The following is a 15,341-nucleotide window of genomic DNA, read 5'->3' on the forward strand; positions in this document are numbered from 1 at the left end:
GTAAGTCTCTCTCTCTCTCTCTATATATATATATATTAATTCGCTGATGCGTTGCAGGGTCGGACGAGGGCCAGCTTGCTATAGTTGCGCCTGCCGCGGCGATCGCGACGGCTGCGCTAGCGCCGAAGGCGAGGGGCGAGACCCTTGGCGCCGGAGGCGAGGTGTCGATCCTCGCGATGGTCAGGGACGAGGCGGGCGTGGCGACCCGCCGGCTGAAGGGAGTGACGGAGGCGCTGAGTCAGGCGACGGAGGCGCTGAGTCAGGTCCGCTGAGTCAGGCGGTTTTTTTAAGGCCGCGGCCTCACGTGTGCTCTGCAGGTGGCTGACTTCACCAGCCGTACTGTGTCGGGGGCCCTTACGGCAGCTTTGTCTGCCGAAGTCGAGAGACTTCGGACGCAACATGCTGATGCCGTCCGTGAAAAATCGGCCTCCGACAGCAAGTGCCGTAAATTGGCGGACAGGGTGGCCGCCCTGGAGAAGGAGAAGGCTGACCTCCGGCGCCAGCTGGCGGGGGAGAGGAGGGAGGCTAACGAAGCCATCGCCAAAGAGCAGGCTGCGCAGGCGGAGGCCAGGCTGGCGCGGGCGGAAGGCAATATTGCCAAGGAGCGCGCCGGACAGCTGCAGGAGCGGCTTACAGCCCTGGAGAGCCGCGCGAAGGGGGCCGAGGCCGCGATGCGAGCGGAGGCAGAACGGACGCGCACGCAGCTTATGGCTGCATATCGCGAGCTGGGTGCGCGGACCGGTGACTTCGAGGTGCCGGAGCGAGAGGCCGGGCTTCGCTGTCTGGAATGGGTGCAGGAGGAGCTGCAGGAGCTCCCCACTGTCTTGGAGGGGTTAATGTCGTTCACCTCCCTGGTCACCTGCGAGGGGGCGATGAACGCACTCTCTCGCGAAGGGTGCCGGCACTTTGAGGCCCTCGACCAGGCAGATGAAGATTTTGGGCGAGATATCTATAAGGTCGAAGACCCCGTGGTGAAGGAATCCGCCGGGGCCCTCTATGACCGGATGTGGGGTATGTACGGTCGTGAGGTGGTCAGGGAGCGGGCCGAGGCTGCGAGGGCTCAGGTAACGTTGTCGTTTGTTCGGCGTTTGCTGGATGTGGTCTATGCGTGTGGTTGCTGAATTTTTGTGTGTTTTGTCTTAGGCGGAGCGTGGCGAGCGGGTGGACGACTTCGGGGCACTGAACAGCGCGCTGCCTGACCCGGAGCCGACCCCCGCGGAGGCCGCGACTGGAGTCGCCTTGGAACCGACCCCGGAGACTGCAGAAGACGCGCCAGGCGCCCCCACATCTGCTGCGGCCGGCGAAGACCTGCCCCCAAAGGTGGCCGAAGGCGCGCCTGATGCCCCCGCAGCTGCTGCGCCGAGCGCTGAAGATCCCGCGGCGGTGGTGGCGGAAGCAGCGGCGGAGCCAACGGCGGAGGCTCCCGCAGCGGCAGGGCCTTCGCAGGTGGCGTAGTGGGTGTTTAGGGTTGGGGAATTTTTGGATGTTGTACTGAATTTTGGTTGCTGCGCAGGTTCAAGATTTTGGGCCTGCGCACGCAACCGCTACTACTGAGTTTTTGGCGGCTTCGACCGCGGAAGGTGGAAATGAATATGTTGGATCTGAATCTGAGTTTTTTGATTTTACTGACTCTGGGAGCTCGGTTGAGTGGACTGAGGAGTCGTCAGAGGAGGATTTGGATTATTTTGCGGCCTTGGACGTGGCTGCGGCGGAGGCTTCGCCACACGCTGCGGACGCGCCAGACGTGCCAGGTCCTAGCACCGGGCGCCGACGACGAAGGGCGGTTGCAAAGCGTAGGGTTAGCGCGGAGGAAGGGGCTCGGCTTCGCGTGAGTAGGGCTGGTCGGCAGGAGCTGTTGTCATTGCCGGCCGCTGTGGGTACAGGGGAAGGGGAACTGCGAAGTCTTTTTGCGGGTGAAGAACTTAGGATAATGTTATTTAATTATAGGGAGATGGGAATTATTCCAAAGGTTGAGCCGATGTAGAGCGTGGTGCCCTCGCTTGTATATGTGTAGGGGCTTGTAAGATGAAGTTGTGTGCCCTCGCGTGCCTGTGCCTGCGAGGGCGCTGTGTACTTTGTCTGGTATGGTTGGTTATACTGTGCTGGTGTGATTATAGTCGGTCTTGGCGCGAATGGTTTGATGCTGTCGTTTCTGCTTTTGTTGTACTAGTTCGGCTGCGCCCTTAGGCGGCTTCTGCGCGGAGTCTTTGCGATAGACTTCGGGCTTTTTCGCACTTGTTGTGCTAGTCCGGCTGCACCCTTAGGCAAGTTCTGCGCGGATAATCCTCGCGATAGACATCGGATTTTTTCGCACTTGTTGTGCTTAGTCCGGCTGCACCTTTAGGCGACTTCTGCGCGAATAGTCTTCGCGATAGACATCGGATTTTTTCGCACTTGTTGTGCTTAGTCCGGCTGCACCTTTAGGCGACTTCTGCGCGGATAGTCTTCGCGATAGACATCGGATTTTCTCGCACTTGTTGTGCTTAGTCCGGCTGCACCTTTAGGCGACTTCTGCGCGGATAGTCTTCGCGATAGACATCGGATTTTTTCGCACTTGTTGTGCTTAGTCCGGCTGCACCTTTAGGCGACTTCTGCGCGGATAGTCTTCGCGATAGACATCGGATTTTTTCGCACTTGTTGTGCTTAGTCCGGCTGCACCTTTAGGCGACTTCTGCGCGGAAAGTCTTCGTGATAGACAACGGATTTTTTCGCACTTGTTGTGCTTAGTCCGGCTGCACCTTTAGGCGACTTCTGCGCGGATAGTCTTCGCGATAGACATCGGATTTTTTTCGCACTTGTTGTGCTTAGTCCGGCTGCACCCTTAGGCGACTTCTGCGCGGATTTGTCGCACGCGAGGGTGGCTAGCGCTTGGCCTCGCGGTGACTTCTAATTGGTCGAATGCGGAAGACCGTTGTCGCGGTCTTTTTTCGACACATGTTTTTGTGGGGGATTTTTGTCACATATATTACATGGCTCCGCCTCGTTAAAAACCTCACCCCCCGGGAGGAAAAGAGTGCGGGCCGGTACAAGTAATGGCGCAGTTTGCGTGAGGACATAACAACTGCGTAGGCGATCTTCTCCAGTTCTGTCATGTTGCATTTGGACGGTGTCAGGACTTCGGAGACATAGTAAACAGGGCACTGTCTGACTGCGCCCTCGACTGTCTGCTCCTGCACTAGTGCCGCGCTGACCGCGTGCGGCGAAGCCGCGACATAGAGCAATAGGGGGAGCGAGGAGTCGGGGCTTGTGAGGATGGCCAGCTCCGACAGGTACTGTTTTAGTGAGGCGAAGGCCGCTGCTTGCTCTGGTCCCCAGGCGAAGTCTTTCGCACCGCGGAGTGTTTTGAGGAAGGGGAGACTTCGCTCGGCGGACCTGGAAATGAATCTGTTGAGAGCGGCCAATCTGCCTGTCAGACGCTGGATGTCCCTGGCGGACTTGGGGGCGACATGCCGACGATGGCCTGGATCTTGGTTGGGTTGGCCTCGATGCCGCGGTGTGACACCAGGTATCCCAATATCTTGCCCTGACGAACACCGAAGACGCACTTTTCCGGGTTTAGGCGGAGTCGTGCATCTCGCATGTTCGCGAATGTCTCGGCCAGGTCGGCGAGATGGTCCTCCTTATTCTTGCTGGCGACGACGATGTCGTCCACATATGTGAATATATTTCTGCCGACCTGCCCTTCGAGTACTGTTTTGGTGAGTCTGGAGAAGGTGGACCCGGCATTCTTGAGACCCTCCGGCATTCTGACGAAGCAATAAGTGCCGAAGGGTGTTATAAAGCTGGTGCTAGCCTTGTCTTCCTCCTTCATGTATATCTGGTGATAGCCGGAGAAGCAGTCGAGGAGAGACATGACCTCGCATACGGCCGCGCTATCGACTATTTTGTCGATCCGCGGCAGCGGGAAATTGTCCTTTGGGCAGGCCTTATTGAGACTGGTGAAGTCTATGCACATTCGCCATTTCCCGCTTTTTTTCTGCACCATTACAACATTGGAGAGCCACGTGGGGTAAGCCACTGGCTCGATGAATTTAGCCTCCAGGAGGCGGTGCACCTCCGCCTTGGCGGCCTCTGTCTTTCCGTCTGACATTTTGCGAAGCCTCTGCTTTTTGGGTCGCACCGAAGGGTCAATTCCCAAGCTGTGCTCGATTATGGATCGGCTGACTCCGACCAGATCGAGGGCGGACCAGGCGAAGACATCTTTATTCTTGGCCAGGCAGCAGAGGAGTCTCTCTTCTTCAAGTGAGGTGAGGTCTTCGCTGATAGTGACTGTCTGCTTGGGCGTGGCCTGATCGAGGGGGACAGTCTTGGTCCCGTCTTGGCTCTGCAACTGTGCCTTGTCGTGCTGCTTATCGGTTGGGCTGGCGGGCGCGGGGACCTCGCGCTGGGTCGTGAGACAGTGTACGTTCCTCTGGCCAGGCACGAAGTCCCGCTCTATGTTGCGCGCCGTCTGCTGGTTGCCGTAGATTGTAATGGCGCCTAGCGGACCTGGTATCTTCATACATAGGTACAGCCCGTGGATGGCAGCTTCGAACTTATTGATGGAGCCCCGGCCCATGATGGTGTTGTATGGATATACCATGTCGACAATGTCGAAGGTTACTTGCTCGCTTCGGGCATTGGGTGCTACACCGAAGGAGAGGGGCAACTCTATCTTGCCAACTGGAAAGGTGCCCTTGCCGCCGAAACCATACAAAGGGTTGTCCGAAGGCTTCAGCAAGCTGTGGCTTATACCCATGCGGTCGAAGGCGTGGAGGAAGATGATGTTCGCCTGACTGCCGTTGTCGACTAGGACTTTGTGTAGGTCCCAGCCTGCCACGCTGCAATTGATGACCATAGCGTCGATGTGGGGGGCGCTGCGCAGGTCGACGTCTCGTGCGTCGAAGGTTAGCGGTATGTGGGACCACTTCGTCTGCACGACTGGGCCAGTGACGGCGACGTGGTTGATGCTGCGGTAGTGGTCCCGCTTCTGCCGCTTGGTGTCGAAGTCGGTGCTGGACCCCCCTGTTATCATGTGAATGACTCCGCGATATGGTTGATCGGCGAAGTCTTCCTGCTTTGGGGCATGGGGGATGTTTTGATGTTGCTGGTGTGGTGGTGGGGGTGGAGGAGGTACGATTTGTACTTCCTGATGGTGTTGGTAAGCGTGGTGCGGTGGATGCGGAGCGGGAGCGTGGATATATGGTGGAGGGGGTGGCTGGTAATTATGCGCGACAATTCTGGGATTGTCGGCTGGCTGCGCCCGCGCCATTCTGTCTCTGGTTGCCTTCGTCTCGGGGCAGTCTTTGGTTTGGTGGGCGCAGTCTTCGCCGTGGAAAAGGCAGTAGAACCGGCGCGGCGGCTGCGCGCGTCCTCGGCCCCTGCCACGAGTTCCATTTCCGCGGCCCTGGGGGGGATATTCCTGGCGACGAGGGGGGTCCGCAGCAGGCTGCTGGTTGGCGATGTTGTGCACTTGCTGTTGACACACGTTGGCGCTTGGCCTCCAGTATCTCTTTCTGCCTCTGGAGATTGCGGTTCTTGAGGCGCAGGGCGCGCAACTGTAGCTGTTCTTCTGTTGAGACGCCGAGGACCTCACCGTCCTCGGTGAGGTCCGCGCCTTCCAGTGGGGCGAAGCCTGGGGGCGGCTGCGATTGTCCTTCGGTTCCGCAGGTGCGGAAGGTGTCGTCTTCGCCAGTGTGGGGAACATTGTCTTTAGTGGGCTCTTGGTGGGTGGATTGGGTGAGGACGAGGGCCTTGCCCTTTCTTGCGGCCAGCAGTGCTGCCTTCGCAGCCTCGTCAGCCTTCGGGTTAGCTCTCTTGGGTGCCATCGCGGGTGGTTTTGTCGTAGCACGAACGGTGGGCGCCAAATGTTGGAACTTGCTCTCAGCAGCAAGGAGGCCAACAAGGGTGAACGGTGGTGACAACAGGGTTACGTGCTCGGGGGCAATAGCTCTGTCGATCTCGCCTCTCACGGGCACTTTGCGGGGGTATTTATAGGTATCTGAGTGCCCAGCGCCTTGTGTTAAGGACGCATGTGCCCTCAGACACCTAGTTTATCCCCAGAATATTCCCATAAAGCAGGGTTACAAGCTGTAATTACAAGTATGCCTTTACAAATTAGGCCCGTAACACAAAGACGGCCACATAGGGCCCGTTACAATGGGCCAGATCACACGTGGGCCTCAGGACTGAACGAGGCCGCGCCGTGGGAAGGCGTCGCCGCAGGCCTTCGTCAAAGTGCCGAATGGAGCGAAGGGTGTCCCTGCCGCTTTGTCTCTGTCAGACCAGCGACTGCGGCGAGGGCCTCGAGCGAAGGGTGGCGTCTTTGCCTTCGCCCCAACATTTATAGCTGTGATTTCAAGACTATATATCTGTTTATGGCAGTGTTCTGGCAGTTGTTTCATGACCATCTGCTTGCACTATCTCAAAATTGGCCAAGGGTTAATGCAATCAGTTGTTTCTGGGACCATCAGCTTGTTTTTGGGAACATCTGACAACTGGTGAACAACAGATAAGGATCACTAATGGTCCCAGAACTAATCAGTTGTTTCAGATAAAGGAGCAGTAATGGTCCCAGAACTAATCTGCACACTGGCGGTCCCAGAAACAAGCACACTGGCAGGCTCTTAAAACAAACACTGCCAGAACACTGCACGGTTGGACCACAAACAAACACTCCCAGAAACAAGCACTAATGGTCCCAGACTGGCAGCTAATTGGAGCACCAGCACAGACTGGACAAACATTGGCAGATTGGAGCACAAACAAACACAGGGACGATCAAAACAAACACACTGGCAACATTGTTTCCACACGCACTAGCAGTGTCTTAAAACCAACACACTAGTAGTGTCTTAAAACAAAAGTAGTGGTCTCAAAACAAACACACTTGAAAGGGAAATAGGGTTTAACCTTTTCCTATAAATAATTTTGGTGGATGAATGTCCAACACAAAAAATTGGACTAACTACTTTGCTCTAGATTATATATTCTACAGGTGCCAAAGGTTCAACACAAACCAATAAAAAGATCAAAGTTAGGGTTCAAATGAAAGGAGCAAAAGAAACCGAAGAGAACCCTGGTCTGGCGCACCGGACTGTCCGGTGTGCCACCGAACAGTGTCCGGTGCCTAGGGCCGTATGACTTCAAACTTGCCACCTTCGGGTTTCAGAAGAGCCGCTCCGCTATAATTCACCGGACTGTCTGGTGTGCCATCGGATTTTTCGGTGCACCAGCGGAGCAACGGCTAGACAGCGCAACGGTCGGCTGCAACGGTCGCCTGCAACGTGAACAGTGCGCGGACAGTTCGCGCAGAAGTCAGAGCAATCGCCAGAGGCGCACCGGACAGTGCACAGTACCTGTCCGGTGCGGCACCGGACTGTCTGGTGTCACATGAAGACAAAGCTCCAACGGTCGAAACCGTCAGAACCCTAACGGTTGGGTGACGTGGCTGGCGCACCATACACTGTCCGGTGCGCCCATCGACAGCAGCCTGTCCCAACGGTTGAATTGATGGTTGGGGGCTATAAATATCCCATAACCACCTCCACTCCAACCATCGAAGCATTCACAGCAGTGCATCCAATACAAGAGCAATACACTACACTCCAAGACTCAAATCAAAGCCTCCGATCAAATCAAAGTCCACAAATCAACTCTAGTATTTTAGGACTTGTGAGAAGATCGTCTTGTGTTTCTTTGTTGTTCTTGTTGCTTGGTTGGCTTTCTTATTTCTCTCATTCTTACTCTCAAAGCCTTGTAAGCGAAGCAAGAGACATCAATTGTGTGGTGGTCCTTGCAGGGTCTGAGTGACCTGGGAAATCAAGGAAGAAAGCTCACTCGGTCTAAGTGACCATTTGAGAGAGGGAAAGGGTTGAAAGAGACCCGGTCTTTGTGACCACCTCAACGGGGACTAGGTTCTTTGGAACCGAACCTCGGTAAAACAAATCATCGTGCCATCCGCTTTATTTTCTTGGTTGATTTGTTTTCCCCTCTCTCCCGGACTTGATATTCGCTCTAACGCTAACCCCGACTTGTAGTTTGTGGATTAAGTTCTAAATTTTAGATTTCGCCTACCCTCTAGGCGACTTTCAACACTGCAACATTGTTTTTTGACATCTTAAGAACTAAGCCAATCCTTGTTGTTTGCACTGAAACAAACATCACTACGTCTGCCTGTGCGCACCACGCTTCAGTTTTTTCCTAGGAGTAATTTTCTTAACAAGCCACCTGACACTTCTTGGTGGAGAACTAGGAGGAGTTTCCACACGCACTAGTGCTGCACCAGTAGTGATGTCTTTGTTGTCATCATTGTCTATTACACCTGTTTGTGCATCTTCACTACCATCATTTCGAGCACCAACTGTTTCTACATCTTCATTAAGAGTACTTGGTTGTGATGTAGAAGTCTGCAACTCCTTCGGGATCCAATTTTTTGTTGTATTCTTCCTTGGCTTCCTCTTCCTACAAAGTAACACAAAATATAACTACTGAGGACAACCAATAAACCTTGAAAAAATGGACAATAAAATAAAAAATATAGTTATAACCTTTTTTCCATTTAAAGGGCACTTATAACTTGTTTTCCGATGACCTAGTTGGCCACAGTTTGGGCAAGTGTACTGTGTTTTTATCTTTGTTGTGCCTTGAGCATTTTCTACGACCTTTTGTTTTTTCCCACTACCACCCTCTAGACAACTCTTGATTCTATTTTTCCTTTGTCGCCCGACCCCTCGTTTAGCCATTGGTGCACATACTTCATTTGAAAAATCCACCTTCGACCAAAAAAAACGGTCACCAATTGGTGGAACCCTTCGCATGTAAGCTTTCCTATACTTGTCAACAGAATAATAATCATTGACAAGGTTTCCCTGTGTGCTGCCATTCTTCACAATAACATTGTCTCGACTCTGCCTTCACCATATGTTTTGTCAAACAATTTGTACTATTTCTCACCTCTGCCAAGTAATTGTCACTTATGACAATTGTCAAATGGCCCAACCCTCTAGTCTGAGCTTTCAATGTAGCCATAACAGAGGCGGAGAAGACATTACGGTACCTGCTAATAATTCAACCAATAATGTACAAAATCAAAGGTTACATGTGCACGATTCATACCAAAGTCGACCAGAAATATCTACCTGGTGGGGAAGAAAGGGCAATGTCCATGTCATTGAATGGGTCCAAATCATCCATGGTGGATCCACTGCACACGGACAACGAGCTAGATCTAGTTGGGGGAGGAGACACGAATGGGGGAGAGAAATCGAATGAATGAAGAACAGCAAAGATAAACTCACGGGCGACGCCCTTCTATCGGCTGCTCTTGGCGTCCGTGACATCTCGGCGTCCGTGGGGGAGACTCCGCGGGGATTCCTTGGTCTAAGACAACGGCGCCCGTGAGGGAGAACTCAACGGCGATGGGGACGGACGCCAATATCAACGAGACTAATGGTCACGACTGAAGAAATAATCTTGGTCGATAGCTTGTAATGGAGTAGTCGTGTCCATTTCAGAGTGTGAGCTTTACCCAACCTTTTCATAACGGCGAATCCCTCTTTTTAGCCTTCATTTCGTCGAAGCGACACCCATGGTGTTTCATAATGGCAAATTTCTCACCGAATGTAGGCTCTACACTGAATATTTTCCCTCTTTCTTTTGGTGGACCGTTTCAAGACGAAGTTCCATCAAAATATTCTCGGTAGAATGATGTGCAGTCAGTCAACATTCTCAAATGAAAAATAGGAACCCATATTCACAAGATTTTTATAAATTTATTTGGAAATAACACTGCTCACACATGTCACTATTGTGGCCTTTGAGGTTTCAAAACGTGAATCCAAATATAAGGTGACTAACAAAATGGAGTCGAGTACGTTTTTTAGATGAAGGAATTGTATGTAGGTATTGAGTTCTAATATGGAAGCTTCAAAGGATGTTATGGTCGTATAAAATATTTTTTTATTATAAATATTACCATTTATAAAAAATAAATATATTAATTGTATGAATCAATTAAAAAGGTAAAATAAATTTTATTTTAGTAACAAAAACATTATTTATAAAATAAAGTTTAAAATAGAAGATGAAAGTAGTCTACCTTTGACCGTTCTGTCTCTGACCCGTTCTGCCATCTACGTGCCCCCACAGCCGTACACACAAGTGTCGAGCAAAAATTATCATGCCTGCGCAAGAGTTGAACCTAACTAATTCAGCCACCAACAGAGTTCTTACTGTTAAGTCCGCGCCCACGCTTATAAGCCGCTCCATGTTTCCTTTAGTAGCCAGTATGGTACTAATTTTTTGCAAGACAGCAGGAGAGCGGTTCTTCCTCGGCCCATCATCCCTTGGACCCGCGCGGCCCATTTGCTGAGTGTCGTGCGGACGACCCATTTGGTGCGGCGTCACGCGACAGCAGGAGAGCGGTCTTCTTCCTCGGCCGTCCCCGCACGACGGAGCGCCCAACCGCTCGGTCAGCCCCAGTCTCGCATCCTCCCTCCCCACGACCTCCACTTCCTTGACTTCAATGCGTGCACTGGATGATGGAGATATATGGTGCCGCGTCCGAGTCAGTTCCTCTCTCGCTCACTTCCTGCAATTTGCCGAGGTCTGCAAGCTCCCCTTCCTGCTTCGTCCTTCCTGCATCGGGAGCCGGAGGACCTCGCCTACTCCCTCCCTCCATCGGCGCGACAGCTGTCTCCGCTCCCGGAACAGCGCTGCCGCCACGCCGGTGCTGCTCAACGTGTACGACCTCTACTGGTTCGGCTTCGGCGTCTTCCACTCCGGAATCGAAGGTTCTCGTGGCGACCTATCCTCTTCCCCTTTCTTTTTGTATCCGTTCTGCGGTAGAATGATAGGAGTAGATTTTCAGTGTGGCGATCTATCCTCCTCCGACAGGGCGGTAGGATCGCCACCACCACTGTCAGCTTGAGTGCCCTGCGCCTGTGCCAGAGCCACCGCCTGAATGACGGACGGACGGTCCGGGAGGCGTCACAGGGTGACTGGAAGGTTGAGCACCTCTTGGCTGCACACGTTGCAGCTGCCGTTGCCCTTGATGCTGAACCACTTGATGGTGCACGCCCTATTGCTCTGTTTTAGCAAGAATTTTAGGGAGAATCGTGTGCCAAGTCTGTCTAGCCGCAAAAAATGACCACTTTAGAGCATCTCCAAGAGTTCCCCTATCCCTAATCCAACCACCATATTAGGAGAGTTGGCTTAAAATCTCTGCTCCAATAGATCCCTCTTTTTATCCTCATCAATTGGTGACCACCAAAAACAAGCCAAACTCCTAGCAAATAAACGGGAAGTGAAACTCCCCCAATACAACAGGTGGCCAACAACCGTCGTCGTTTAGCCGAACGCTCGCCACCAGCATGGCTGTGGACTGTCGCAGGTGTGCCCTTGCTATCAGGAAATCCACCGTTTCATGGCATTGTTGCGTCGCTAGAGCCATGGTTGATCTGCAGCTTGGAGAGACGTCGTGACTGTTCTACGTGGCTGGGAGTAGGCTGGGGATGAAGGGATGGAGGAGTATATGGTTGGAGAAGAGAGACTGATAGAGGAGTAAAAGGAAAAAATAAAGTATTAATATCTGACAAGTGGGTTCTAGGTTTTAGGGAGGTTTATTGGTGATCTGTTGGAGTATTTCACTCAATATTCTGAAGAAACACTATTGGTGATCACCAATACTATCCTATTCGGGATGAATTATTGGTAAAAACTGTTGGAGATGCTCTTATGCTCTGCGAGATCTTAAACCTGCCCTGTTGATCTAGAAAGAACACCTACCATGCGAAGTACATGCATTTCAACATCCCCTGATGTTTCAAGTTGAACAGACCTAGCAATATCTTCAAGTGAAAGAGTTAAGTAAGTCTGGGTCAGCCTTTGGATGTTCCGTTTGTACATCGATGAGAGCACTTGCTTCACCAACCCTAGGTTGTTGTCCTGCCAGAAAAGAGCTCATGATCAGGGATGCTAACAAATGCCTCGTTTTGCCAATTTAACTATAACATCATATAAAATCTGACACAAAGGCAACAAGTAGTTTCCAACAAGGCAGTAGCTACCGTTGCAGGTAAACAGAAGATAACAGTAGAAAATGGCAACCGAAGTGGAGGGAAAAAAATACTCACAGATTGAAATGCTGCTGAATTTGATTCGACAAATGTCTCTAAATCAGTGTAGCGACCGTTGCTATAGCTTGTAGAAAGCTCAAAATAAATCTGAAAACGAATAATAAAGAGAGATCATATAAGATCATAAGCCAGTCTATAGTTTGGTTCTTTTCAAAATGGAACTCAGTGGAATATAACCTGAGCATGGTTTTTCATACTCCTTAGTTTGTTGTTCTGCTTTTTGTTCATTGCACTGACCTAACGCTATGCTGAATTTTGCTTCCCATCAATCCCACTAATAGCTAGGCTGTTGTTCTCCTTGCTGTTTATTGCATTGTGCTCCCATCAATCCCATTAGTTGGATTAGCATAAGCTGCTTTGATTTTCAGCAGTCCAAACTCATACATATGTATGCTCCCATCAATCCCATCAATTGGATTAGCATAAGCTGCTTTGATTTTCAAGAGTGCAAGAACACATAAGAAGAACCTTTGATTTACCTTATGTAATGCTTTTTATCATAGTGCTTCTGTATCTCAAGGTTATCCTTCGTAGTTAGTATGACCAGAGGGTCCTGTCCATTATGTTTTTCCTGCTAGCAAGTATCCATCTCGCAAACAAACTCATCAAAGTTATCTATGTTAACAAACTCATCGAAACAATTTAATATTTCCCTGTATACGTATGTTTGCCGTTTAAACTCCAAACATTAAACCGCTATTCATAACTTTTCCGATTTTGTTTGTAATAGAAGGCTAAACCTCGAACATTGGCGATCTTATGTTTTGGCACACTTGGCCAGCATCTTGAGGACATCATAGCTGGTATTTTTGTATTTCCTACCTTCTAATCGTTGCTACCTGTTTCATGGTTGCTAACTATTAATGTTTGCTCTATTAATTTGAACAGAAGTTTGAACTTGATTTGTGTTGCTGAGTGGTGCTTGCTGGACATTGCTGGATTTTTAGGTAACCACTGAAAATTCAACACCTTCTTTCCCTGAAACTATAATGTTCACCATCTTATGGTTAGGACACTTAGGCAACATATATTGTTCTAGCACTAATATGCTACAATCAGTGATAATTAAATTCTGCAATATATAACACTTTGTATTTGTTAGCTGCTAAATTCTGAGTCCTCTAAATTTTAATTTGACATAATCTTAGTGGTTGTTCATTATTTATCACTAATCAGTAAATGGTTGATAATTAGGGACATTAAATAAAATACCAGACTTGTGTGTATTTGGGGTATTCTTTGGGCTGTATAAAGTTTATAGCATGCTTCCGATATATAGAGGTTGATGCTAATTCTTAGATAAAAAAATTATAGTTGGGAGGCTTAGCTGGTAGCATGCTTTTTGTATGTTGCACTTGCACCCGCCCACAATTCTTTCTCTCTCCTCTTCTTTTTGAACGATACACTTGTACCCGTCCACAATTCTCTCTCTCACCCGCTTCTCTTCATGCTTCTTTTTTGGATCTATCATTTAGCGCAAGCGAACATCTTTAAGGGAAAGTATTGTTGCTTATATCTCTTTTTTCTAAACTTCTTTAGTGCTTTCCTTTGAGTTTGAGTCCTGCTTGTTGAACCACACAAGATGAGTAAACTATGAGCCAGCACATGTTCAGGAAACTAATCTCCATCAACAACTTCCTCTTAAAACGTCACTATCAAACATTGTAATGTGCAAATCATTGCGTGTTACATGACTCCTAGGCATTTAGAAGAATGTGCGAATCAACGAGTACGCCCCATAATCTTATTACGAGTACGTCCCGTAATCTTATTATTCGAATTCGGATCAGATACGACTTTTATTAAGTAGTGTCAGATATAATATTATAATTTATATGGATATATTGACATCTTAAATATCTAACTTTGAAAATACGGATATACGAATATGAATAAAAAATCAGGTACGGATAAAACATTAAGTATTCGGCGATAGGCCCAACAATGATGCACAGGAGCATTACAACACAAAGAAGTTCAGCTTATTGTTCAGTCACTGTCCATCTTCTATTTGACAACAATTTCTGGAGTATGAGAGGGCCTGTTTATTTATTAGTCAGCTGAGGATTTTGATCTAGGCATTTTGCAGGCAGAAAAAATAGGCCAAATAAAAAATAGGATGTGAATTCAAACAACCTGTCCTTGTAAAGTTCTGATGAATATTGATGAAAATGCCTGTGAATTGTTGAACAATTGCAACTTGAACAGTTGAGATCAGCACCTTTAACAGTATAATCACTGGAAGCTGTAATGACACTGCAAATAGGAGGAAGGAAACATAAGCCTTTAATTCTTTTCCGGATTCAGGATATAAAACTGTCTGGAACGTGAATGAATGTATGAATACTGAAATGCTAAACCTAATCCAAAAGAAATAAGAAGAGATTGAAAAATGCAGCATGCAGTGTGTTGGAGAAACCGACATAATTCATTATGGGTGCATTATATAATTTCTGGTGTTGTATGTTGCATGGGAGGACTTTTTGTACAATACACTTGTACCTGTCCCCAATTTTCTCTTTCTCACCCGCTTCTTTTTGTACAATACAATATTCTGATAGCGAGGACTAGACAAGACTCCAAGTTACATGTTTGCTGCTAAATTCTGAGACCTATAAATTGACAGAGTGACTTTGTTTGTTGCTAAATTCTGATATCTCTAAATTCAGTCATATTAATACAGCGATATATTGTACATATTATTTTAGCATTTTAATAGACAAGAGATTATATGTCATTTAGTCGTTTTAATGTTTTTTCTATCTTTGCAATAATGCCATGATAGATCCTATAAGAACAATGGCATTAGGTAGACGTACTCAAAATAGGACGGTGGCAGGCCTGTCTCCCTTTCCTCCATAAGTTTATATAAGTTTATTTACTTTTTACATCTATATGTATGAAGAACTTAAACTAAAGTTCGTGTTTTATGTAGTTTCGTGCTATTTGACGATATTCAAGATGTCAATAACTTACCACAAGTAAAAAGTGTCTTTGCGAGGGTAGTTGTTAAGTTCCCTAGGCGTCGTAATAGTCAACACTACATCCTACAGGACATCACTGTGAGTCACTTCAACAAGCATTGAAATAGAGCCAATATATTCATGTTATTATAATTAAATTCTTCGACTCATACAACCTGTATTCCCAAATATCTAGGGATCCAAAATCGAAGCAATTTCTAACGGCAATAATGTCCAATGGTTCGATGCCTTACTCACACAA

At 48.8% G+C, this 15,341-nt stretch overlaps 1 long non-coding RNA gene across 1 annotated transcript; it reads right to left on the reverse strand.

The window, feature by feature from the left end:
• Positions 1-11,795: 11,795 nt before the first annotated feature.
• Positions 11,796-12,324, reverse strand: LOC103634063 (uncharacterized). The gene is made up of 3 exons (XR_556639.2): positions 12,294-12,324; positions 12,114-12,203; positions 11,796-11,925 (listed from the first exon to the last, which is right to left on the reverse strand). It is a non-coding gene; the product is annotated as an uncharacterized lncRNA (long non-coding RNA).
• Positions 12,325-15,341: the final 3,017 nt, after the last annotated feature.

This window comes from Zea mays, chromosome 1 (assembly GCF_902167145.1).
Source record: "Zea mays cultivar B73 chromosome 1, Zm-B73-REFERENCE-NAM-5.0, whole genome shotgun sequence".
NCBI lineage: Eukaryota > Viridiplantae > Streptophyta > Magnoliopsida > Poales > Poaceae > Zea > Zea mays.